We start from the raw sequence: 6,978 nt of genomic DNA on the forward strand, positions 1-6,978 counted from the left end.
TGTAGGAAGCCTTAGTTTTCAAAATGGGACGTCCTACGAAAAGGTGGGTTCATCTGCTGCTCTTCAAATTAGTTTTCTTGGCAGCCATATTTATATAGCTGGTTCTCCTAAAATACACAGCGGCTTCTGATTGAAAATGGTGTTGATGCGAACTCAAACATAGCAACCACAGTAACCGTCTCAGAAATATTGTTATATCTACGGTGAGACTGATACTGAGTTCTCATTAAAACACTACTTGCAGAATGTAATTAGTGCTGAATAAAAATGATACAGCTCTGACTAGGAATCTGTCCGACCTAATGTGAATATGTTAGAAGACCAGACCTACTCAACCCACTCAACCATGACGTAAATGTGAAAACAATTATATGCAATTTCTTTACTTCACTGATCTTATGAACACAGTGACCTGCACATAAACACACGAATTTTGACCAGTTGTATTTTTTTCTTTTCGAATAAACAAGTTCGTAGCCTGCACTCTGACATTGATTTCAAGGTCAATGGTCTTGAATCGAGTTTATATCTGTGACGGCTTGTGAGAATTATAACACAGGCAAGTATACAAATATTTTAATCAAACTCAGTCTGGGAATATATCTTAAGACTACTTTGAACAATGCCAGTTCAATACCTTAATTTTTTAAAACTATTAATTAAGCAAAACAACAGTTAGGTAAAGTAAAACTCGAGATTATTCGAGATTCTGCTCCTGTCAATGTCACAGGCCATGAAAACGATGTATGTACTTCCCTTAGCTTGTGAAATGTTAACTCGTATGTATGTATGTATGTATGTATGTATGTGTGTGTGTGTGTGTGTGTGTGTGTGTGTGTAATCTTGATTTTTAACGTAGCTTTAACAATTTTTCCGTCATATCGCTACGATGTCTGTAGTGTAACAGTTTATAGTGACGTAGCATGATGTCACACTCAGTCACATTATCCTGACACCAGGCCGACCAGTCCTAACACTAACCTCTTAATGCTGAGCGCCAAGCGAGGCAGCTGTTAGTACCATTTTTGGTATGACTCGGTCTGGGATAGAACCTACGACCTACCGCATCCGAGGCGGACGCTCTGACCACTAGGCCACCTGAGCGGTCATATGTATGTATGTATGTATGTATGTGTGTGTGTGTGCATGTACGTACGTACGAACGTGTACGTACGTATGTACGTATGTACACCTAACCACACTTAGATCCAAAACTATTAAATAGGTTTCATGATTTAGTAATTAGTGTGTCAGCAATCCATGTAAAATTCAGTATAACCGAAGTACTCTTTTATTGTAATTATAAAAGAAACACGAAGAAATAACAGGCAGAGACGGTTGGATTTCTTATTTACAACTGAATCCAAGATCTTGAGTTAAAGCTAGGGACCAAACTAAAAAGGCCTCTTGCCTTAAATGTCAATATTCCACGTCGAAGTCCTAAGATAAAGATTTAGTCTTGCATGTGTTGGTCGGTGGATCTCTGCACATGAGGTCCTTACACCCGGGAGCATTCTTGTGGGTACAGATGCAACAAAGCATGTCGGTAAAGAGCCCGCCTGTAAGGCCTGTAATCAGAAAACATATATATATATATATATATATATATATATATATATATATATATATATATATATATATATATCCAAACATATACACGTACATACAAATCCAAAACTATACATATACGAATCCAAACATATGCACACACAAACAATTCCAAACATAAACGCGTACATACAAATCCAAAAATATATACATACACATCAGAAAGTATAAACGTAAATACACATCCAAACATATGCACATACATACATACATATCCAAACACATACGCATACACATCCACCCAAATATGTACAAGTATATACACATCCACCCAAATATGTACAAGTATATACACATCCAAACATATACACATGCCACTTCAATCAATTACGAACCCTTGCTAGATGTTTTGGTGAAGTACTGAACATCTCTTTTGACATCGAAGACAATTTCACTAACTGGACTGTGGAAACTGTGTTCATTATTTATTTCAAAGTTGACACGATTTATTAGAAACAGTTATTCTTTCTTTTATGATTTGCTGACATATGTTTTCTTTATGAAGCATCTATTTTTTCACGGAAGAGTACTCCTACATTTCTATTTTGAACTTGATTAAATACAAAATATCGGTTCCTGCATTTATAAATGAGTAAATCAGAATGGTACAGTGAACTACAAAAGAATATGCAAAGCGACAAAATAATGTTTTAAACAAAAAACAAACAAAACAAAACAAACAAAAAAAGCAACAAAACAACAAAAAAATTATTATAAAGTAGCTCTTTGAGTATATGCTATATACCAGGCGAAATAAACATTTAACAGGAAAGAAGATAAAGGACGGATAATTTAGATTGGGAGAAAGTGAAATTAGTATATAATTGTTGGCGTATGCATCATATTCAATTTATGCCGACAAGTTCTGGTTACGTGTTTCAGTTTAATTTAAATACTGCCAAATTGTGTTGCTAATTTATTCTTAGTTTTTTGCAACACATTATTTATTATGAAAGAAAACGTTCGAAACAAAGCTTATATTTTATGTTATATTTACACTCAAAATGCTGTATGAAAAGTATGTTATATCTACATGTAACACGATATAACTATTTATGTTATATTTACGTGTAACATGCTATAAACGTGTACGTATGAGCTGAGATTAATATACCGGGGCACTGGAAAGTCTCAGTCCAGCCCAACGGCTATCGCCCAGTCCCCATCATTAGGCAAATGAGTGTTCTAGTGTCCTATAAAAAGAGAGAGTAGAATTCTTCAAGAGGCCAGCTCATTCATGGTACACACTATATATATTTTGTGAAGTCACGCTAATTTTCAGTACTAAATACATGTACTGCAATGTTTATGAGACATTGTTCAACGCTTTTGCTACACAGGTTGACAAATATAATATTTATTACCTAAACTTCGAGCGAGTCGTCTGCCAGCATTTCTTGAATCAGCGAAATGGAACACAGCGCCATGTGTGCATACACAAAAGGACAAAATGGTGAACAGTATACGGATTCTAGCGGTACTCATGATTTATTGCATACCCTTTTCCACAGGCACACAGAACACTATCTGCAAACACGAATAATAAATAAATCCAGATCAAGGCCTTGGAGGCTCATTTGGTCTTTAATACCTAGTATGTATAGTGCTGGAGAAAGTTAAGGAACAAAATATCGCTGGCACATGTATACGAAGTTACGTAAGTAAAAGATTTGTAAATAAAATAAAGGCTAAATAAAACGTTTGGTTAAAATCTGATTAGACCTGATAAATTGAGAAAAGCCAAATTTCACTTTGAAGCAAGTTTCCTCCTTAAAATATAATTAAATATAACAAATGATACGATGACTATACTGCCTTATGGTTAGAGCGTCCGTCTCGGATGCGAGAAGTCGTGGGTTCGATCCCCGGTCGAGTCATACCAAAGACTTACAAAATGGTACTAACAGCTGCCTCGCTTGGCGCTCAGCATTAAGAGGTTAGTGTTAGGACTGGTCGGCCTGGTCTCAGGATAATGTGATTTGGTGGGACATCATGCAACATGTCTGCGACATGATGCTCCAGTGCTAGACATCACTGCAAACTGCCACACTGCAGACATCGTAGCGATATGACTGATTTTTTTTTAAAGCTACGTTAAAAAAATCCAAATCCTAATCTTTAGCGACCAGTAGATCTACTAAAATACATATAAAGGGATATATTGTTACGTGCTCGATACTAGAAGATTAACATAGATGTATAATGCCTGGTAAACTTAATTGGAAATTGTACGCTGTATTAATCTCGCCCAGACCAGCGGGCGGTGTGTGTGTGTGTGTGTGTGTGTGGCTTCTAACTGCATGTGTGTATTTCTACCCGTTCGTTCGTTTGTTTTAGGTGAGTGTGTGTTATGCAAGCAAGGAAGCAAACACACACACACACACAGGACTGACTGACGGACAGACATACATACATGATTTATGTATGTAAGCATTGATATCTTCATGTCCACAGGTTTTATATCTGTGACGATCTAAGCATCACGTGTATTTGTTATACGTTTGGATGGAATATAGCGTCTTAAAATAATATAGATAAAAATACAAATGCTGATTCGTCGATTTTGAGTATCAAAAATATATATCGCAGTATTGTCGAGAAAGATGAAAATGGAGAGATCGCATTTAATGATGATAACATAGACATAAACACTAGGCATACCATTTTGAAAACAGTGCTGATGAAGAACGAATGTACTACGCATTTGATGTCAGTTCAAGTTTGATTCCAGCTAAATTTACAGTACAAGTCAAAATTTAGCAAAGTGAAGCTACAATGATTCAATAAAGACGGAGGCATAACTCCTGAAAAGTTGGCATTTAATTAGCACATGATGAATGAAAATACGATTATGAATGGTCAAATATGGCACAAATATGAAATCATTCATACTTTTCACAGGATCAAAGAAATTTTTCAAATTGCTGACATTTAAAGTTTTCGTTGTCAATGGATTTCCGGTTGGATCGTCGATAACGACTAAATCTATCAAGTGATGACATTATAATTTTGTTACCGAGTGATATGATAATGCAGATGGGTAGTGTCGTCGGATACAAAATGTCACAACAGTACCATGACTGGTTTGAAATGGGGTTAAATCCAATCGTCAATGATGATGAGTGATATTCCCAACGCTGATAAACAATGCTATTATAGGATAAACATTTTCAAGTACAGAAAGGGAGGTGTGACTAAAATATATTGTATTAATTTTACCTTATGTACAACAGTTGGTTCAAGAAGATAATTAGATTGTTGTATGTATGTGTATTCAAGTATACTGAATCTTTCCTAAGTTTCGTTCGTAATGTCTATTTACTTATTCCTCAGCATTGTAATCTTTATAAAAAGAGTCATTTATCTGTTTTGGTAGGTGATACTGCCCTACTCCTTCTTGTGTACTCTTTAAACTAGCTACATTACATTATCTTCTTTAGATTTGATATACACATGTAAATCATTATTAATACGCATATAAGTTTTTCTCACCCATGCGGCAGATAAATCTACCCGTTTTGCTAACCTTACTTTTTCTATATTATAGTCTGATAATACAAACCCGTTTGTTTGTATCCCCCTACCGATTTAAATAATGGATACCTTTAAGTTATAAAAAGTGCAAGAAACTTAGTCAATTCATGTATTGATTTATAGTTTCTAACTGACTCTGAGTAGAGTGTCCCTAACACCGTCATCTTATGCACGTTTCATGCTTAACGGATGTTTTCAGTGCAATAGATGGACATGCTCGGATCCATTTCCAGTTTCTGGACAAGTCCATTTTCAGCAAAGGTATGTATCACGACTACATGTGTAGATACATAAGTCGTCTGCTTCCGATATTTACAATGTCGAATCAAGCAAAGGAAAATGACAACTACGCTTTTCATGTGGATTTAACATGCGGTTTAATTTACATGTTCTTGAATGCAGAGGGATATAACTCCAAACTCTCAAAGTTATGTAATTTACGCAATTATTCAGCATTGCTGAACAGGATGAACTACGTCATTATGTTGTCTGATGGAAAAATAAACTAGCCTATAGTGTACGTAATATGGCGCCGTGTTAGTATGGTAAGTCCGTTAAGCATGAAACAGTGCAAGGGGTGCCATCATTAGTGCCATTCTGGTCACAGTCAGGTTAGAAATTATAAATCAAAGATTCAATTGACTTAGTTCTGTGCACTTTTTATCACTTAAACTTTCTCGTTTTTGAAATTGGTAGGGGGTACAAACAAACGGGGATGTAGAGTCAGACTATAGTCTGGTTATCTCGGACTAGTCTCAGTCATTGTGTGCACGCGCCAAGGACAACTTTATCAAGGGACGCAAACACTGTTGTCTTCTGCTTGGCCTGATTGAGTTTGTTTTCCGACAAAACAAACGCCAACACTTCGTGAAATTTACCAAAATAGTTTTTGGAGGGGACAAAAACATGACTTACAAAAAGATTATTTTAAAATAAAGTCAAACGATAAAGATAAGAAAAAATGGACTACAAGCTAGGGAACATCTTGACTCTTAAAGGTAGGGGAGCATAAACCGTACACGTTTACCCCATTGTGCCCCAGTTTAATCAAATATGTACCTTCAACTGTTAATAACAAATAATGTACTTACCAGTCAGAAGGAACCATTCATCCATCCACACGTTATTCCACAAGCAGATTACCCTGTATCATATCCTTCCAATACTAATAGCAACACTTGCCATATTCCCAAGACAGAAAATATACATTTTCCAAGAAACCGTGAACATGAAAATTCAGCACATGGTTATCCGCTAGGGTCTGTATTTGGAGAGTGTTTCATATACGAGGGTAATTTAACAAATAATACTAATTACAACACCAGTATGTCACAAACAGTTTGACATCCTCCAAAGAAAAGGAGAGCTATATACTATCGTGACACAGATCTCTGGGTATCCATCCAATCATTGCCACTCACGCTACACGTTACTCTTCGTGACTTATACACAGTATCGTTTCATCACTTACAATATAACTTTTCTAAATTGGAACTGATAAAAATAAAACATTTTTCTTGTAATAAAAAGTAATTTTTATTGTTAATTTCATATAAAATAAACATGTTAAAATTTAATAATACCTCAATACTATCACAAGTTTTATGTTGTTATTTTATCGAAAACGCGTAATAATTGTGTACTTGGGATGGATCGGTCACGCTACAGCCCTCATTAACGTATATATATTAAGGTGCCGCATGTTAACATTTGCGCTTGAACTATATTGCAAAAGGCAAGGATTCTTTTCACTTTTAAAAATTATGGGTTATGCATCAATACTAGGAAATCTCAATCGCGGGGTTACATTACATGTCTTCTCACGAGGCAAGCCTC

At 35.7% G+C, this 6,978-nt stretch overlaps 1 long non-coding RNA gene across 1 annotated transcript; it reads right to left on the minus strand.

The window, feature by feature from the left end:
- Positions 1–1,275: 1,275 nt before the first annotated feature.
- On the minus strand, positions 1,276–3,191 carry LOC149781398 (uncharacterized). The gene is made up of 2 exons (XR_016414504.1): positions 2,973–3,191; positions 1,276–1,568 (listed from the first exon to the last, which is right to left on the minus strand). It is a non-coding gene; the product is annotated as an uncharacterized LOC149781398 (long non-coding RNA).
- Positions 3,192–6,978: the final 3,787 nt, after the last annotated feature.

Source organism: Sinohyriopsis cumingii, chromosome 15 (genome assembly GCF_028554795.1).
Source record: "Sinohyriopsis cumingii isolate HCF-2022 chromosome 15, ASM2855479v2, whole genome shotgun sequence".
Lineage (NCBI taxonomy): Eukaryota > Metazoa > Mollusca > Bivalvia > Unionida > Unionidae > Sinohyriopsis > Sinohyriopsis cumingii.